The following is a 19,992-nucleotide window of genomic DNA, read 5'->3' on the forward strand; positions in this document are numbered from 1 at the left end:
GAGGTTTGGTCAGGAACAACGAATGTTGTTTCCAGAAAATGACTGAGACTGGAAACCCTGCTGGTCCTCATCAGGAGCAAGAAGGCTGATTTGCAGCAGGTGGAGTTCCTTTGCCTTCTGCTCCTTCAGGCTGCTGCTCAGCAGGTGAAGCCGACTCGTGGCCCATGACAATATCCCAAACACTGCAAAGTGACTCTGCATCTCTTCTCTGCAATGAGTAAACATTGGTGTGCCAAGCTGCCCTTGAAATATCTTTGCACTATTGACAGAGGTTGGTCTCTGAGGCTGTGTCATGGGGGTCAGAGTATTCTGTGCCATTGGCATGCAAATAACAAAAATGCCTTTTAGTTATTTGTGTCCGTATGATAATGGAGAACTTTGCCAACACACAGGGAGTGTCATTTTGCCTGGAAAACAGTTTTGTCTCTTTATACAGTGGTACCCCGCTAGACGAATGCCTCGCTAGACGAAAAACTCGCTAGACGAAAGGCATTCGCTAGCGGAAGGCTGTCTCGCAAGACGAATTTTTCAATGGGCTTGCCTCGCAAGACGAAAAAATTTCCGATTTTTTTTTCTTTTTTTCGTCAAACCGCTATTCTCTCGTTGGTGCTTCGCAAGACGAAAAATTCGCTATACGACAGCACTCGCAGAACGAATTATTTTCGTCTAGCGAGGCACCACTGTATATGGCAACCATATTTTTGGAGAGATACTGAAAAAGCTCAAAAAAAGATGGAGAGACACTTGTAACAATCTAAAGCATTGCCGTATGTCCCATTGCTTCCAAGTAAATATGGTCAATATTGAGCTTCAAGACATATTTACCACAACATATCTTGTTGAACGTCATTCAACGTTCACACAACACACTTAAATGGGGGTTGCCATATTTTAGAAAGCGGAAATCTGGACACAAATGTTGTTGAGCTTTTTTGCCAAAATTGCAAAGAAAAAAGAGAAAAAGTTGTTAAGCTATTTTTAAAGGAAAATAGGCAAAAACGGCACTGCCAACATGGTTGCCATTCATCCAAAAAAAATCGGACATTTTTTCCCATTTTCTCCCGGACACTGCTTCCGACTGCGGTATTCCAGGCATGTTCGGGAAATTCCGGATGTATGCCGACCTTAACTGAAAGCAGCATGATGCTGCTTGAAATGGTTACAGCTTCCATTGAAGAATTCTGGGAGCCCATCTAAATAATATATATGCTGTTGGAAAGGTCTTGCTCCCAGCCATCTTGAAAATGGGTGCAACTTGAGTTTGACTTTGAACTTGAAAATATATCATGTGTGTTCTGAAGGCACAAAACAACTGTCAAGCTTTTTTCTTTTCTTTTGCAAAAGATCTCCAAAAAAGAAGTTTTAAAGTTTTGGGGTTTTTTTGGGGGGGGAATGGCCAAAATATTCAATGCTTCTGATATGGGCTGCAGTACACCCATATTTTAACCAATTTTTAAAAATTCTGCCTGGGTGTCATTTTTGACGGATGAATCCTAGCTATGTCTGGGAAATTCCAGATGTATGGCAGCCATGCACACTTTCTCAAGCTTACAAATAGGCAGTTGCTGCACTCTGGGCTCTCTTCATGCCTCATAGTAAACATACATGAAGACTGTAAATGTGTAACGTTCCCTTGCTTTCAGGTTCCTTGCTATAAAAGCAACTGTATGTATATCTGTAGTGGAGAGGGTCTGAGGCTTGGACTTAGGCTAGTGAGTTACCTGGGAATGGGTGGGCTGAAGCCGCAGAGGACCAGGACATTTGCAGGAAAACCAAAATGCTTGTTTACAAAGCTTTGTACTACCAAACTTACTGTACGCTTGTGAAACATGGACCACTTATAAACATCATCTCCAACTCCTCAAAAGATTCCATCAACAGTGTCTCTAAAAAATCCTACACTCACTTGGGAAGACAGGCGAACTAATGCCAGTGTACTGGAAGAAGCAAAGATCACTAGTGTCAGAGCATTGATTCTTCAACATCAACTTCGTTGGACTGGGCATGCTGTTCGGATGCCTGATTATCATCTTCCAAAGCAGCTACTGTATTCCGAACTTAAAAATGGAAAGCATAATGTTGGTGGTCAACAAAAGAGGTTTAAAGACTCTCTCAAGGAAAATCTAAAAAAAAATGTAGCATAAATACCGACAATTGGGAAACATTGGCCTGCAAGCGCTCCAATTGTAGAACAGCTTTTACCAAAGGTGCCATGGGCTTTGAAGATGCTCAAACTCAGGACAAAAGGGAGAAACGTGCTAAGAGGAAGGCACGCTTGGCAAACCCTCACTGTGATCAACTCCCGCCCGGAAACCTGTGTCCCCACTGTGGAAAGGACGTGTGGATCCAGAATTGGCCTCCATAGTCACTTATGGACTCACTGTTAAAACTGTGTTCATGGAAGACAATCTTACTTGGCTATGAGCGATCGCCAGAGAAGAAGCTACCTGAGAGTGGGTGTGCTCAGAGCCTTAAGGCAACTTGAAGCCCGGACAATCCAGACTGACCAGTCCTGGCCTTCTGACCTTACGTGGTCAACAGAGCAGGAACACCTACCTGCGGCAGCATTTCCAGGCTTTCCTCTGGCTTGAGATCATAGGCTCCAGTTTGGGATTTGGGCATGTCTGTCCCTGGCCTGCTTCTGGCAATGAGCTGAGATCTGCGTGTACATTTGCTGTATCTGCTTTTTGGCTTGCCATGTTTCATTCCTGTTCTTCACCGTTCTAACGCCAATCTCTGTGTTCTCGACAATTGCAATTAATTTACGAGGGAATTGGGTTTTTTCTCTCTCTCTCTCTCTCCCTCCCTCCCTCCCCCCCTCTTTTTAAGCCTTATTTTCAAGTCTTGCGCAATTCCCGGATTTAAAAAGGTCTGTTCGTTTTGGTAACTGCTGGGGAGTACCTTGTCCGCTCAAATGCTTTCACTGTGTTAGTGCCAGTTTCTGCTCTCATCCTTCTGTAATTGTTAACTTCAATGGAATGCAAAAACTCTGGTTTGGGGCTAGTAGAACTTTAACTTTTGGTAGATGGCGAAAAGCAGGAATGGAGGCAGGTAGACATTTGCTGCTTCAAAGGTAAGTCCGTATGTGTGTTTATATCCATTCATGTTGCATGGGAAAGTTTTTTGTTTCTCTGCTTTTCTTCTTTTCCCTTTCCTTGCGTTCAATATGCTACGTATCGTCTGCTCTTCTTATTTTTTCCCCCAAAAAACCAAAAACCGCAGCTGTCAATGAGATGTCTCTGTTCCATTCCAGAGATTTATTTTGAAATCGAATACTGTTCCTTTCCTAACTGTTCCTTGTCGGGTTTTTTCCAGTTAAACACGCCTAGGCTTGAGTACAGATTAGAAGTTAACAATAAGGGGAAAGGTTGTTGCGATTTATGCCCCACAATTACATGCGAATAGTCTTGACTGATATATCTATGGAGGGTTTTCTCTCTCCCCCCCCCCCCCCGCAAGGCAGATAAAGTGGCAGTGGCCGGGGAGAGACACACACTGGGATTAAATCTCGAATCTGGTGCCCTTGCTGCATTTGTGGTTACCTGAAAACTGCATGTAAGTGTTTTTGTTACCATTATACCCTGTTCCCAGTGGTGTTTGCATGGAGGGTGGAACTGAAGGTTGTTTAGTGTCTTGTAAAACATTTACCAAAAGCAGTCAGCCATAGATTTGAAGGGCATTCCATTGCCAGAGAGGGAGCGAGGTTGCACGGAAGAGGGCGAATGCCAGGTACTTGCCAGGTACAGTTTCAGATTTTTCATCTTGTCCTTATCCAAGAGGCTTTCGGCAGAGGGGCACTGTTTGTGATGACATGGAATGAAAACGAAACGGGTCCCAAATAGTTCTGTTAAATAGCAACCACGTATAATTCATTTCCATGCGTGACTTGTGGGAATGAACATTCGGTGACTGTTTGTGGATGGATTTGGGTGGTTTTGCACTAAACAAAAAACAAAAAAAACCCACCCCAATATTAGTTATGAAATGGTTTCAGTGTGACTCAGCAGCAGGCAAATCACCCATGAGTTTAGGGTTTGCAACATTAGCAATGTACAATTCAGTGATTCGCAACTTGGATGTGCTTAGAGGCTGCTTTTCTGTGCAAGATTCTGCTCAGTGTTGGTTTTCTTTGTAAAACGGATATTAAAAACAAGGCTAGCTTACTCTTTGTTGTTGCTTTCCCCTCGTACAGTAACATATGTGTTAACATTTACAGGTAGGTAGCCGTGTTGGTCTGCCATAGTCAAAACAAAATAAAAAATAAAAAAAATTCCTTCCAGTAGCACCTTAGAGACCAACTAAGTTTGTTCTTGGTATGAGCTTTTGTGTGCATGCACACTTAACATGTTCTAGCATAAACACAGATAGTTTCTGGTTTAGAGAGAGTGTTAAAAATGGAGGATTCTACTGGCAGTTAGAAGCTACACAGTATACAATTAGAGAGAATAGAGATCCCTAATCTCGCTTGCATGCAAAACTTCATGTTTTTTGAATATCTTGAGAAGGTCACATACCAACTTTTTGCGCATGGGGAATGCGAAGTGTATGGTTTGTTGGCAAATGGGCTATTCTGTACACTGCAAAATGTAACAATGCAAAAGAGGCTTGCTCTTCTGTGCGCTGCTGTTTCGTGGCTTAAAAGTGTCAGAGTTTTGTGTTGCCTAGAAAAACCAATTGTGCCATCTTTCTCAAAGCAACGGATACTTTTTGAATCATGGCCGCATTTACCTGTTGAGCCTATGCGCTCTCCAATTTACGCTAAATGGATAGTGCCGGAATACAACAGTTCCCGAACAACATTAATATGAATATGAATTAAATTATCTTGAGCTGCACGCCATTGCTATTTGTGTATAAAGGACAAACACATTTCAACCATTCTTTTGAGGGTAGTGGTTCTCTTCCTAATCGCTGTATCCTAAAGATACATGATCAGCATGACTGTGATCCAATGACTCTGTACCTGAATCTTTTTTTTTAAAAAAAGAAACTCTTTACCAAAAAGAGCAGTCTTTTTGTAAACAGGCCTGCCTGTAGTGGTGCTTTAGCTTTCCTCATTTGCTAGGACAACTATGTGGTGGACTTCATTTGTCTTATACACTTCGCAATACGTAGTTGTTTGTGTGCCTAAATGGTCAGTTCTCATATTCTCGGTGGGCAGAAGACAGATTGGGATTTACTGGAAGACGTCTGGGAAATTTGCAAGTGATCTGCAATGGCAGAAGGGCTTTTCCCAACTAAATAAGGCTGCTGAAAAGAAGAAAAGAAAAGAAAAAAAAGAACAGTATGCAATCTTTTGTGGGAAAGGACCGAAAGCTCAGTTCTGGTACCAGCCAAAAACAAATTCTTTGGCTCCAAACATGCTCAGAAGCACACTTTAGTCATTTAATTCTGACTGTATGTATTTTACACCTGGCTGCAGTTGATCAGTCTAGGGTTTCTAGTAGAAAAACAAAGAAGATCCAACCAGCCTGCCACTTGCTACCCCTGTGCTAAGTTTTATAGCTTCTCTTGGGTCACAAGGGCCTCAATTTAAAGCTAAAAGAGAGGTGACAATGTTATCTATTGTCATGTGACGACATTTTTCTTTTACAAAATCTGATCACCATAAGAATTGGCAGATTAAGAGAGATGGTACACAGTGCATGTTTACTTGGAAGTAAATCCCACTGTGTCTTATTCCCAAATCAGGGTATGTAGGATTGGCAGACTCAGATTTTAATGCTACTGTTACAGAAAAACAGGAGCGTCTACATACTCACACATAATTCCCATTTCCTTCTGAGTATATGCTTGTCTTGCCCACTTGCATGTTCCACAAGAGGCTAATTTAGTCCTTGAGTGACTAGGCTTTCTTGAACTTGCTCCCAAATGAAATGGCTCCATATAGGTTGGATGGAGAGACAGAAGGATGAGGGGAATCCCAGTCTTGGAAGCAGTCACAAAAGCAAGAATCCATAAGTCATGTGTAGAGTGTTGGACGAGGACCAGGAAGACATGAGTTCTACTCAGGTCATTAAGTTCAGTGGGTGACCTTGGTTGGGGGCCAGTCACCCTCTCCCAGCTTGACCCAATTCCAGGGACTTTTGTGAGGAAAAAATGGTGGTGGGGTGGAACATCTGAGTTCCTTGGAGAAAAAGAACAATTAACACAGTAGCAATCGGAATAAAATGGGGAAAGTGAGCTTTCCATTTTATACTGAACGTGCATTTGTTGACAGAGGTATTGCACTTTCTGCGTTCCAAAATGTCCATCTTTAATCATTTAACCCTCAGGCACTCTCTCAAATTTCAGGAGCACTTGCTCTGAAATAAGTGTGCAACCTTAAGGCATTTGAAATCTTACGATAAAACAGATAAGCTGGATATCTTTTTTTTTTTAAAAAAAAGAAAAGGCTGTTTTAACTTTGAAGAATGACAGGACAATAAGCTGATTAAAGGTTTCCAGAATGATCTGGCTGCAAATCAATATCATGAATATAAAAATGGCCGTTGTTGGACATATTTTTTCCTGTAGCTAGTGGGGGTGGGGAATGGACATCTCCCCCGACTCTCTGTGTTGTAAGGGAAACTGAATTGGGAAAATAGCCTCAGCAACTTACTTAGATTTTGTTGGGGGGGGGTAAGCTAAGGATACGAGTGAGGTGGATTTTATCCCATGTTAGTCATCATCTGCATCCTTGTTTACTAAGTTCCAGTCAGTTACACCTAAGCAAATACAGTAAAGGTAAAGGGTCGGAAGGCACACAAGTCTCAGAGGGAAAATTAACAGCAGAAACTTTTGTTGGAATGGGAATGCTGAGGTGGTAAGAACATTCGGTCTTCTGTATTTATTTGCAGGGCTCAGATCTTTTTATAAATGAATTTTTAATGGGCATTTTTAATGGTGCCCTGATTATGTGCAAGCACACACAAATGCAGCCGGAATATAGGAAAGCCAAAACATTTTAAAAATAAATAGAACCATTATTTTAAAATGATATAGAAACAATACAGAGTGAGGGCATGGGTAGTAAACACTAAGGAGTTCCAGTGCCTTCCTTCCCCCCAGTTTGTAGGGGAGGGGGTTGTGGTCTTCATGGTCTTGGAATTTGTAGACCTGCCAAGATAGGTGGCAAGCTCCCAAAAACAGTGGTACTTTGGTTCTCGAACGCCTTGGTACTCAAACAACTTGGAACCCAAACACTAAAAATCCGGAAGTAAGTGTTCCGATTTGCGAACTTTTTTCCGGAAGCTGAATGTGCTCCATGTTGAGTGTTACACTTCTGATTTGAGTGCCACACTTCTGTTTTGAGTGTTACGCTGAAGTCTGTCTGTTTTTGCTATTTATTTTGCGTTTTTATTTTTGCAGCTCTTTTTTGTTGTTTTTGTGGCTGTGTGGAACCCAGTTCAGCTACTGACTGACTGACTGACTGATTGATTGGTTGTTTGATTGTGTGACTGCAGTACGTTGTTTATTGCTTTCATTTTATGGATCAATGGTCTCATTAGGTAGTAAAATTCATGTTAAATAGCTGGTTGTTTTGTTTTGTTTTGTTTTTTAAAAAAAGGCTGTTGTTTTTAAAAGTCTGGAATGGATGAATCCATTTTGCATTACTTTCTATGGGAAAGGGCGCCTTGGTTTTGGAACACGTTGGTTTTTGGAATAGATGTCCGGAACGGATTAAGTTTGAGAACCAAGGTACCACTGTACTCCCCATTGAGAGATGCAGTTCCCTGGGGACTGTGGCTGATCAGGAATTAGACTTTCCCATTTCATGGAAGCCTTTGGACCTGTGATTTTGTGTTGCAGATGCCCAAAGCCATCTCTGGTTTCAGGCCACCTTGCATATTTGGTTGTCTAGACAGATCCTGTTGGGATCCTTCCTTCCTTCCTTCCTTCCTTCCTTCCTTCCTTCCTTCCTTCCTTCCTTCCTTTTTTGCAGAGCAATAAGCAATTTGGGAGGACAGCAAGCTGTTATTGTCTTCCCTTCCAGAAGCTCCTTTGTCCATAACTTCCCCTTTCAAGAAAGGGACTGTGGGTAACTAGGCAGACTTGTTAGTACAGTGTTTCCGGGGTTGCCAGTTGGAGAGATGGATACTGGGCATGCAGCGGACTCGCTTCTCGCAGAGAAAACTCCCATGTGCGTTCTTGCCTAGACATTTTTTCATGGCTTTCTGCAAAGCTGCAAGGAGCCTTAAAACAAAATCCCTGACCTTCAGGAGTTAGTTGGTTTTCTGGTCTGTTGGGCAAAAAAATGCTCTCAGCACACACAACCATTGTCTCCGCAGCACAGCAGAGACAAATATAGGAGGAGGGGAGTTCTGCAATGTGTGGTGCAAAAAGTTTAAACTTTGTACAGATAACCCTGATGCAAGATTGAAATGCACCAGAAAAAAAATGTTTTTAAATGTATGTAATATATCGAACAATATCAAAATATGCTTACAACAGTGCTGACAGTACAGTATTAGTAGACCTATAAATGGCTATAAACTGCCACCCATAACAAAGAGAAACACATATTTGCAGTGTTAATCTTTCCATCTACTTAGTTAAGGACTGTCCCCCATGATGACATTCAGGAAACACATAGTAATTTCTCCATTTACCCCTTCTTCTCCTGGAGCTACTATTTAAATGCCACGAAACAGAACTAATTAATCTCCAATTAAACACCAATAAGAATAAAAACAAAAGCTAAAGAATTATGTTGTAATTACAAACTCATCAAAACAACCTCTATAAGGTAGCCAATGTATCCATGGCTGGGATCCGTATATCAGGATTCCTGTTTTAAAAACCACAAGCAAAAGCCATTCTTAAGTAACAGAAAACACTGGACTGGATTCAGCTAAGTTTTACTCATGCTTGACATGCTGGTATTAACAAACATGATTAAGACTGTGTGCACATTGCTGTTTAGTCTAAGGTTACCAGACTTCCCTGTTTCCCCGGGATAGTCCCCAGATTTACCGGTACAAATCAGTCCCCATACAAAATCCATTGAAGTTGAAAAGTGTCCCCATATTCATTGAAAAAAAACCTGGTAACCTTAGTTTAGTCTAGTTCCAGGCTTTTGAAAGCATGTGCACATGATGTTAAAGGAGATGGGTGGCGCTGTGGTCTAAACCACTGAGTCTCTTGGGCTTGCCGGTCGGAAGGTTGGCGGTTCGAATCCGCATGATGGTGGTGAGCTCCTTTTGTCCCAGCTCCTGCCAACCTAGCATGCCAGTGCAATAAATCGGTACCGCTGTGGCTGGAAGGTAAATGACGTTTCCGTGAGCTCTGGTTTCCGTTACGGTGTCCCATTGCACCAGAAGCTGTTTAGTCATGCTGGCCACATGACCCGGAAAACTGTCAAACGGTGCTGGGGCTTCCGTTCCCTTCCCTGTGTGCCCCAAATATCTGCTCCAAGGGGGTTCCCTGAAGGAGACCAGAGGGAAGAAAGAACTGCTGTGTGCTCAGAAGTTCATTGTGTCGGTGGAGCTGCAACATTGGATATGGTCCTCGGAGTTCATGTCTTGACCCTGCTTCAAGGTCTCGTGAAAGCCCATGAGGAGTCTGACAAGTGCTCTTTCACGTAGGGATGGGAAGACACCTTAAAGTCCAGTCTGTCCCAGTTCTGCATTGGGCAAGGGACTAATTTGGTTCCACGTCGTCGTTTCCGTGTAAATCTGAAAGCACTGAAAAGCTTATTTCTGAGTAAACATGCCAAATGTTGACGATGCACAATTTCACGCTTGCTACATGTGTTAGGAAGGAGTCAGAATCCTTGGGGGGAGAATTTCACTTCCTGAAAAATACACATGAAAAATATGTAGAGCAGTATCCGTTCTGAGCTAGTTTAATGAGCTGTATGAGAACAAACAGGGAAAACAAAATGCTTGTGTTACATACTGTGATATGTGCATTACATATATCCCTGTGATCTTGTTTTATCATGTTGGTTTGCTGCCCATAAAGTTCATTAGATGAAGTGCATTTCTGGTCCCCACAGTATATTGGAAGGAAAAAATACATGTATAATTTTGAGCCAGAGTGCATTTTAAACTATTACCCTGGGGGGTTGTTGTTTATTACTATGCAGTTCTGTTGAACCAAGGGCTTAATTGTTTTCAGGATGAAGTTTCAAGCCCCATGCAATCAAGTACATGGCGTCAGACTTTTAAATGGGAGATATGGTTATGCAGAAGGTCCCGAACTTCCATAAGAACTAGAAACTTAGCTTCTCTCCCCGTTTTAAGTGAAGACAGGGAATCTCGGGATTCTTTTCCAGTTGCCTAGCAATAGTCTGCAACCTTTCTTGATCTGGGGTCCGCCTTTAACTGAAACAAGAATTAAGGTCCCGTTTCTTAATTCTTTTCACCATGTATCTTTCTGATGATGATGATGGTGATGCTGTTGTGTCCCATGGCTTAATCTCAACCCATCCCCCAACCCACTAGTTGAAGACCAGTGGCCTAATATTTCAGAAACAGGAAATGCTGTCTTATGTTCTACTTTATAGTCAAGTTTGAGAATGGAGAGGAGGTTCCCAGCTTGCCATCAGGAAGGTTTATTGCTTGCAATAAATTGACTGACATACAACCATCTACCCAGCAATTGACTTAAGCCCATATTCTGCCAGTAGCCATAGATATACCATAGTTGACCAAGCACTTTAAATGGAGTTTCTCGTATGCTTATGTTAAAAGAGTCATCTGTGTTTAGAATGGCATCTGTTTTGTATAACATATTTTAAAGGCATATAAGTGATCTGTATTAGAGCCTTCATATGCTTAGTGCATCTATATTTATTAGGATGTCATCTCAAGTGTAAATTAATGTTGACATTCAATGTTGGTGGTCTGTTTCTAAGATTATGATGATTATTAATATACTTTCAAGCCAAATCAGTACAATCCAGTAATAAGATGCACTGCATGTTCTAGCATACCACAGATGCATTCAGTTTTCTTTTCAATATCTTGCTGTATTTGGACACTTCTCAGATATTATTGAACAGGATTACCCACACGTTTCTCTTCTCGATAAAGCAGGTAGTTAGTGTTTCATTTCAAAGTCTTCAGGCTATCAGCCGTTTCATAAATGGCATAACACCTAAAGTTATAACACACATTTCCAAACACAAAGTGCTCAACAGAGAGGCCAAACTGAGTGCTTGATGGCAAATTCAGATTTCCTTGACACACGTGAAATGGCTTTGTCATTCATCCTAGGTCAATTATACTGTACAATTGAAGTTTCACAGCCAAACAACAGGAGTTTCCTGCTATTTTTGCTTTATCGTTACAATATTATTCTGACAGTGACAACATAGTGAAGGATGAAAAGAGGTTCGTTTCCTTAGCTGATCAGTTCTGAGGCCAACTTTGAAAAATCTCTCTTGCTTGATACTCGAATACTTGCAGAACTTGGAGCAAACCAACCAAGAGCCTGAATAGGTAAAGGTAAAGGGACCCCTGACCGTTTAGGTCCAGTCACGGATGACTCTGGGGTTGCGGCGCTCATCTCACTTTATTGGCCGAGGGAGCCGACGTACATCTTCCGAGTCATGTGGCCAGCATGACTAAGCTGCTTCTGGCAAACCAGAGCAGCGCACAGAAACACCGTTTACCTTCCCGCTGGAGCAGTACCTATTTATTTACTTGCACTTAGATGTGCTTTCGAACTGCCTGAATACCTGGGGGCAAAGGGAGCACCCACTGCATTGTAGCATTGACCTAGGGGCATTTACTCCTGACCTGAGTGCATCACACCCATGGTTAATGCCATTTTATTTCACTGAGAAGCTACATGCTGTCCTGGGATTCTGGTCAAATGTAATTTATGCAGGAGAACACTGCCAGGGCTTGGATGGATTTGCAGGGAGTCTTGAACTGGACTCACTGATTAGACCATGTTCATGGAAGACAATCTTACTCAGCTACGAGGGATCACAGAAGAAGAAGAAGAAGAAGAAGAAGAAGAAGAAGAAGAAGAAGAAGAAGAAGAAGAAGAAGAAGAAGAAGAAGAAATTGGCTCTCAGTAGACACAGTGCATGCACACAATACATTGAAAGCACATGACCCCCCCCCCCCGTCCAGAATCTTGGGAAGTTTAGTTTGTTAAGGATGGTGGGAATTGTAGATCTGTGGCAGGAAACTACGGCTCACAGGATTCTTTAAGGAAGGCACAATGTGCTTTCAATGCATGCACTCACATGGTTGCAGCCTCTGCATGCCCATGTGTTTGATATACATGGAAGTAGCAAAAGGGCTGATACCCTTCCTGGAAAACTTGGAGCTGAGCTTCTGCATAGTAATACGTCAACATGTTCAATATCCTCTCTTTAAAATTTATTTATTTGGTTTTTCAGATTTAAGTTTTACAACCACATATCCAACATGCAACATAGAAACAAGATTCCAAAGAATCTCCTGGACTTCTCTCCTCCCCTTTGTGGGTCTATTTTTAATCATTTCATCCTGCATCTTTTATGATAATCCATATCTTTTACCTCTCCATTGCACTGTACCCCAAATTCACCATTAGACTACAAGTGTAATTGCAATCCTACTAACAATTTTAGCTGTCTACAATGGTTTTTTAAGATAAATGATAAATTCCCCCCATTCCTTATTTTCCTGGTTTCTGATTCTTCCTGTCATTTTAGCCATTTCGGCACAAACCATCAACTTGATCTGCGATTCCAACTTCGGTATTTTCTGCTTTGGTTACAGCCGACTCCTCTTGGATTTACACTGAACCTGCAGCACGGCACAAGAAACGTAGGCTAGCAAACTTGTGAAGCAACCTCTTGCTAAAAAGTCTGACTGCATTTGGCAAAGGCTCCCATCACTTCCTTATCCATCAGTTTTTATACGGGTTAAGCCAGGGGTAAATTGGAGAAGTGGAAGACGCCATGTTTGCACTTCTCAGGCCCTGGAGACGACAATATGGCAATACAATTAGCAGACATACAATTTATTGCTCTGTTCGAAATCCACCCTCCTCAGTGCCTGCAAGCAGGATGAGGGGAGGGAGAAAGTTTACAAAATGGGCGAGTCTCCCAGAAGCAGGGCACAGGTTTTCCATGGGCAGGGCTGGAGCTTTATCGGAAGATAGACCAAGGGAGGGGAAGGTGGAGTACAGTAGGTCTGGGCTCTCAGTGCAGTACATATGATTTAGCAAACAGGCTGCTGGAGACGGGTGTCAGGGGCTGGGCAGAGGAGGAGGAAAAGTGGTGGAGGCGGCATCCCCATCCTGACCCTTCCAAGGAGGAGGAGGAAGAAGACAGTACAGTTGTGCCTTGGTTGTCAAACGCCTTGGTACTCAAACAACTTGGAACCCAAGCACTGCAAACCCAGAAGTAAGCGTTCCGGTTTGCAAACTTTTTTCGGAAGCCGAACATGCTCCTTTTTGGGTGTTACGCTTCCGTTTTGAGTGTTATGCTGACGATTTGAGTGTTACACTTCCCATTTGAGTGCCACGCTTCCTTAGCTGCCAGGGATGATGGGAGTTGTAGTCCATCAACAGCCAGCGACCCGAGTTTGAGAAACACAGCCTTAGAGGTCGGAAGCTTTTTACCCATATTCCTGTGTTTCCATAAATCATACCTACTCCACCCAGAGTTTCTGAGTTCCAAGATTTCTTATGCTGCCATTAACTCTTTATAGATGGGCTTCTTACTAGTTTTTGGAGGGTCAGTCCTCAGGATAGCCAAGTAGTCAGAGAAGCATGAACAAATTTTAGAAACAGTGTCATCCACCCCAGCCCCAGCTGATAATAGTGCTTTGTTTTTTTAATTAAAACATATTTTGACAAACTAATAATCATAAATAAATAAGAATAAGAAGTCCCCCAAAATTTCAACACCTCTTGCAATGGTTTGAGCCATTTCCGTTTTAACAGTACAAATTCTACAAACACCCTTCATATCTCCTCAAAATCATTTCTCCTGCATATTCCCCATCTTACCTTAATGACACATGTTAATTTATCATTAATAGCCATATCCCACACCTCTTTTTACCATTCTTCCATTTTATATTCCACTTGTCCCTTCCACTTCCTAGTTATAATAACTCGTGCAGCTGTCAATAAATTTGTGAGCAAGTCCTTCATAGCCTGTGAACCCTCCACCCCATCATAAATGGATAATAATGCTACCTCTGGACTTTCGGTCAGATTTAACCCAGTGATTTCTGTTATCTCCTTAAACACCCTTTGCCAAAAGGGTACATATTTACACCCCCACCACGTGTGAACATAATTCCCTGTTTCCTGGTATCCCCTCCAATGTAACACCAAATATTCCTTGTTTATTTGATTTAATCTGACTGTTGTATCTAACACTAGAAACAGTGTTAAAGAACTGGTTTAACTACCAAACTGAAAGGGAGAAACCTGTTCAGCCTTTGGGGATGGACTCCTTTGCATATAAGAGAATTTCCTTGGGATCAGCTCACCCTTACTATTCAATAAGATTTCATTGGTGTATGAAATCTGAGCCTGACAGTAGAAAGAGTATTTAGATGGCTGTAGCCATTCTGCAATCATTGGGGTCCTCCAGATGTCCAGTTTGTTGAGCACTCATCCTGATTATCTTACACAAAGCTTGCACAGAGCTTTGCTTATATCCAGCCTTTACCGAGCATCTCTTCCGATTTGTTTTCAGGGCAGTTACATGACAACCAAGCATCTACCCTGATTCACTTGCCGGGTGTTTACATGTATTCCTCTTATTCATTCATGTCATACTTTTCCATGTCACTTTCCTAACTGCAGAAAGTCGCTTGTTTGCTTGTTTTAAGGAAATGGGTAGTGGTCTCTTGTGGGCCGTGGAGCTTTATCTACAAGGCAGAAAGGTCAAGTTGCATTGTGCACTTAAATCCCTGCCGCAAGAAACTGACAGTCTGCAAGTGTCTGCTGTTAGACACTTTTCAGAGAAGATACCTCAGGGCAATAGGCGAGGGCCAGAGTCCTGGCCCTCACTGGCTTGCCAGCCCCAAGCAGAAGAACGGTAGCTGGAGGAGGCAAGGCAAGGCAAGGCTGCAAAGGCTGTTGCTGCTGCCATTGCAAATACTGTTGCTGTGCCATTGCACAGACACTACTGTGCCCTTAAATGGATTCCCTTTGCTTACTTTTAGAAGACACCTGAAAGCAGCCCTGTTTAGGGAAACTTGTAATGTTTAATAGATTATTGTATTTTAACATTCTGTTGGAAGCCACCCAGAGTGGCTGGGGAAACCCAGCCAGATTGGGGGGTGTGTGTGTGTGTAAATAAATAAATAAATATTATTATTACAGATTAACAGGCAAACTGTATCCTATTAACCATATTAGATATTTGTCTACAGCTTTTGCTACTGCTTGCTATGAGATGGTGGTGACATAACTAGAACATCCAGGTGTATGTTTTGAGTATACCTGCATATATGTCCATGTTACAGTGCAGTTTGTCTTCTGCAGGGTTCTACTTGGTTTATTTATTTTTTATAATAATTTTTATTAGTTTTCAATTACAATCCAATAATAGCCTCATTTTAACAATAACAATTTATAATACAATTACTAATACCAATCGTTCAAATACAGAATTATATAATTTGGGTGCCCCCCCCCCCACTTGCTAGAATTGATGGGTTGATTATTTTCTTTATTTCTGCGTTCCAAAATCTTATTAATTTCAATTACATTCCGGTCATAATAATAATCCCTTGTACAACAACTGCAATATTAATAACTTCTATTCGTGTTGACACATTAAATGATTCATAGAACTACAAGTGAGGAACTCAAACTATATCCTTGTTCTTCCTGTGTGTGGCAATTATTCTGTCCGTGGTGTTTCTTCCTGTCCTTGTAGGATGTTGTGTCTATCTTTTTTAGGTTGTTGCTGTTGTCCAATATGCCTTGGGCAGAGCTGATAGGGTTCTTCCTGCTTTAGATCTTCCTCCTCCTCCTCCTCCTCCTCCTCCTCCTCCTCCTCCTCCTCCTCCTCTTCCTTAAGATTATGCATTCAGCACACTAATGAGAGCAGAAGGAGCCACAGATTATTGTGGTGCATTTAACTAAAATAAAGTTGTTTCCATCGTGAAAATCAGGACAGCGGGATAGCTCCGTTGGGAATGGCATGAAAGCCTTCATCACAGGGTTGTGGGTTTGAACCCCACGTTGTGCAAAAAAAGAGAGATTCCTGCATTTTAGAGGGTTGGGCTAGATGACCCTCTGGATCCTTTCCGTACAGTTCTGTGATTGTCTAAAAATGGAGAAAATCTAAAGCAATTAACATGTCTTCCATAAGAGTATACAGATTAATGTCAGAGTTTCTGTATCCTGGCCCTCCAAGATACTGGGGGTGGGGACTTGTTTTTACAATCATAGAGTAGGGAGGAGCCTAGCCCCCAGCTTGATATATATAAAAAATCTACCTTCAATGCATTGTTATCAAGTCGCTTACAAACTGACTTTTTTGTCATTTGTTTCAGTATCTTCCCTGTTATCAAAGTTAGACTGAGTGGTCTGCAGTTTCCCAGATGCCCAAGGCATGCCTTCCCTCCAGGGATTCTCAAAAGATGATAGCCAGAGTTCCTTAGAATAGATCAGCACATTCCTTTCGCTCCCTAGCATGTGATGGATCTGTTTTGTAAACTTCAACTTATTTAATGTTGATTGGGATCTCCTAACCAAGTCCTTGCAGGACCAGGCACCAGGCTGCCATACCCTAACCCAAGGGTCAGCAAATATTTTCAGCAGGGGGCCGGTCCATTGTCCCTCAGACCTTGTGGGGGGCCAGACTATATTCTGAAGGGGGGGAAATGAACAAAATCCTATGCCCCACAATTAGCCCAGAGATGCATTTTAAATAAAAGGACACATTCTACTCATATAAAAATATGCTGATTTCCGGACCGTCCACGGGCTGGATTTAAAAGGCGATTGGGCCGGATCCGGCCCCTGGGCCTTAGTTTGCCTACCCATGCCCTAACCCGTATAAATAAGAGACCAATAAGACTGGTTTTGGGTCAAAACAGGCCACAACTTTATTGAATACAGATGAAAGAGGTTTGGCTTGGGCATGGGTCAATCAAAATACTTCTGGCCCGCTGGCCAGAAGTGACACATGGTCAGTCCAGGCGGGGGTTCCTAAGAATTACATCCAACAGGCTGACCCCCACAGTGATTGGTATTTGGGGGAGTGCCTTCGGCCCTGGCCCCCGTCTGGCCACGCAGACATGGCCACTCCCCCTGAATCCCTTTAACGGGATACCCTGGCATTTGGAGGGGCAAGCGGAGACTACAACCATCCAAAACAAAGGATTGTCCCAATGTCCGATCAGTTGTGACTATTGCTATGAGGTAGGCAAAACCTCCGGGTCAGTGCCATTTAGCCCAGTGGGCCAATTCCTATCTGGCCCCTTAAAGAACGGCAGCCACTGTAGCCACAGCAAAGTCATTGACTATCAGCTTAAACCGAGGGTGAGTGGGCAGGGAAAGGAACAAACAGGTAATGCCCCACGTGCAGGCTGCTTAAATGGGCAAGGGGTGGATCCAAGGGAAGCCTACCTACTCCGCTGGCTCCACCCCTTGGCACAGCCCGAGTCCCCAGCCTGCATCCCCATCCGCCAAAGCCGGGTGCAGGCTAGGATCCAGTTCTTAATAGGCGGAGGGGGCTTAAGCCCCCACCACCTATCAGGAAGGGCACCACTGTTCTAGTTCCCTCATCGGGGCCCCAGTGAAACCTCTGCCATCCCGCAACGCCGTCACACCAAGAGGGGTGAGCGGACTTGTTGCGAATCCTCCGCACTCCTCACCTTATGTGAGGTTGCATGCAGTTCACCTTTTGGAAGAAGGCAGGAGCAAAAGGGGAGGTGAATAATTCCATTTTCTCTTTGTCACTTGTTAAGATTTCAGCACCCTTAGTCAGCACTGGGCATACCAGAATTCCCTTCCCCTTGCTTCCAATGTACCCCAAAAGCCCCTTTTGTTTCTCTCTGTATCCCTCACCAGTCTCTGCTCATTCTGAACTTTAGCTTTCCTTACACCTGCTGCTCAGTGAACTGCCCTTTCTTTGTCAGTTCATCAGTGAGCCTTTTGTGCCGCAACATGGACTTTAAAAGACGTCTCTCCTTTTTCATTCCCATTAGCCTTGCCTGCAATTGTCTCTTTCTTTCGCAAACTCTCACTTAGCTCAAGCGCCCTTTGCCATTGCTATATCTAGCCAGCCATGAAATCTGTCTGCAATTTTCTGAACTTATCAAAACCATATTCCCTGAAATCCAAGGTCCATATTGAGTGTTCTCATCTATAGCTTTCCGTAAGATTGGATACTCAGAATTGTGTGGTCCCTTTTCCCCAAAGGTCCTGCTACTCTTGACTGAAGTTGCATTCAGACGTGGGGTTTTTGTTAGTTTTCCTAGCACTTCTGTCCCGATTTCTAATGTTCCTTTTGCACTGCATTACCTGCATTGTTATGGACCTGAGGCGTTCTGATCAATATAATGCAATGTTGTGTCAAATTTTAAATAGCAGGAAAGAACTGTATGTCAGGGTACTACTCCAAATTTCATTGTGTGAGTGACAGTGGCATGATTGTGAAAACCTGTTTCTGTGAACCACCCTGAGACCTCCAGGTACAGGGCAGTATATAAACTCAAATAATAATAATAATAATAATAATAATAATAAGAAGAAGAAGAAGAATAAGAAGAAGAAGAAGAAGAAGAAGAAGAAGAAGAAGAAGAAGAAGAAGAAGAAGAAGAAGAAGAAGAAGAAGCATCAAATACCCACAATTTAAAGTGGATTTTTTCCCCCAGGGAATAAACCTTAAAAAACCCAATAGATTTCCAGAAGTGACTTTTATACTATGTGAAAATGCAAACTGTATCAGGTAAGGAAACGTCAGAAAAATGGAATAATGTGCAGCCTTATTACAGCCCAACTTTTATCCTATTTGCTGCGATTTAAAAAAAATACAGGAATTCAACTGGTGGAACTTTCCCCCCTTCACTGCACCCAGTGCCGGATTTACATATAAGCTAAACAAGCTATAGCTTAGGGCCCCACTCTCCCCCCCCCCTAAAAAAAATATAAAGGGGGAAAAACCATGGATGTACATTTCCAAAATAGAAGATAAAAAACAAATAAAATAAAACCTACCTACAGCAACAGTGTTTTGTGTCGTGTAGGTCCATAAATTACCATATAGCATATATTCAACACAAAAAACAGCGACAATATGTTGTTGACAAAGGACAGCTGGACATATAAAGGGCCCCATTACCTTCAGTAGCTTAGGGCCTCATCAAGCCTAAATTCGGCCCTGACTGCACCCATATGTGGGAGAAACCTTCACTTGCTGATTTTCTGCTGGTCACGTAGCTATTGAAAAGGCACAGAAGCTGTTATGTATTGAAGTTCTCACCCTAGGCCACTAGGGGTGCTGTGTATATGGTTTCACTCTGCCCACCGTGACTGCAGTTCTCACTCAGGTCCACACATGCAAATGAAGGATTGAGGGTGCTGCTCACGGATTGGGTAGCTAGAGAGAGAGTTGCTACTGTTACATGTTACTGAGTACTATATAAGCAGGCTGGCTGAGCCCCTTCAGTCCAGTTCTGTTCCAGCCTGAGAATAAAGAGAGCTGCTCGGAGAATCACTGTGTCGTCTGCTATGTCCATCCACTACTTAATAGAAGCCCTGCTGGAAATGTGGATCCTGCAACATGAACACTGGATTAGATGGTGGGTGGGAAAGTGAAAGGGAAGAGTGCTCGAGTTGCATGTTTCAGGCCTATAAATCAATTTAACTCCCCTCTTTTTGATGCATTCTCTCCGTCTCTCTGCACGTTGTCAGCTAAAATTTAAGCAAGAGCTGACCTTAAAGGTCCTGAGAAGATTAGCAAGAGGTTCCCTTCCTCCGAGACCAATGTTTAGTTCCCCTGGTTTAGTAATGGATTTGTCAGCTGATTAGTCAGCTGACGAGCTGCAGAAATGAGAACGTGACCTTGTATATATCTAATATTTC

The 19,992-nt window shown here is 42.6% G+C and overlaps 1 protein-coding gene across 2 annotated transcripts in view; it reads left to right on the forward strand.

Annotated features, from left to right (window-relative positions):
* The first annotated feature begins 2,836 nt into the window (after window positions 1-2,836).
* The window catches only part of RBM47 (RNA binding motif protein 47), a 42,362-nt gene continuing 25,206 nt past the window's right edge, over window positions 2,837-19,992 (forward strand). The window contains exon 1 of one of the 2 annotated variants that reach the window (XM_033161369.1): window positions 2,837-3,073. The gene's annotated coding sequence lies outside the window, so the exon portion shown is untranslated. Of the gene's footprint in view, window positions 3,074-3,498; window positions 3,741-19,992 lie in introns of those variants that run through there. The other variant, XM_033161368.1, reaches the window with a different exon arrangement.

The sequence above is a fragment of the Lacerta agilis genome, chromosome 9 (genome assembly GCF_009819535.1).
Source record: "Lacerta agilis isolate rLacAgi1 chromosome 9, rLacAgi1.pri, whole genome shotgun sequence".
In the NCBI taxonomy this organism is placed as follows: domain Eukaryota; kingdom Metazoa; phylum Chordata; class Lepidosauria; order Squamata; family Lacertidae; genus Lacerta; species Lacerta agilis.